This window comes from Triticum aestivum, unplaced genomic scaffold (genome assembly GCF_018294505.1).
Source record: "Triticum aestivum cultivar Chinese Spring unplaced genomic scaffold, IWGSC CS RefSeq v2.1 scaffold18204, whole genome shotgun sequence".
NCBI lineage: Eukaryota > Viridiplantae > Streptophyta > Magnoliopsida > Poales > Poaceae > Triticum > Triticum aestivum.
The window spans coordinates 5658-6059 of NW_025231856.1; the positions used below are offsets into that span (position 1 = coordinate 5658).

At 39.3% G+C, this 402-nt stretch overlaps 1 protein-coding gene across 1 annotated transcript in view; it reads right to left on the reverse strand.

Annotated features, from left to right (window-relative positions):
* The window catches only part of LOC123175857 (UDP-glycosyltransferase 85A1-like), a gene marked incomplete at its 3' end in the record, with an annotated part of 4440 nt that overhangs the window by 1360 nt on the left and 2678 nt on the right, over positions 1–402 (reverse strand). The window lies entirely within an intron of this gene.

A 402-nucleotide genomic window follows, 5' to 3' on the forward strand; every position in this document is an offset into this window, starting at 1 on the left:
CCAAAGTGTTGTGATCATTTACTCGAACTAAAGAGGGACAAACATACCCTAAAGGGTACACTACATTTGCACCCCTGGATTGATTTGTTTCTGCTAATGTCCTTCTCACACCCTAACATGGGTGCTTTGAGATCCATCTTAACATGGCATATTCTAAGGTGTTTCTAACTTTTTTACGAGAAAGAAGATAGGCCCCGCAGACCATTTGCGTGTTCTAAAAAAGGCCATCATATAGGATTTTGCTCTGTACTAGGATAGATCACGAACTAGTAATGTTGACAAAGCATACAGTGCACTGTCCAATTTTGCATCTTGTTACTCCTACGTATAATTCGTATCTACTTTTCAGAGATTGTAATGATCATATTTCATAACTAATAAAGCTCTGTCTTACCCCCCCCC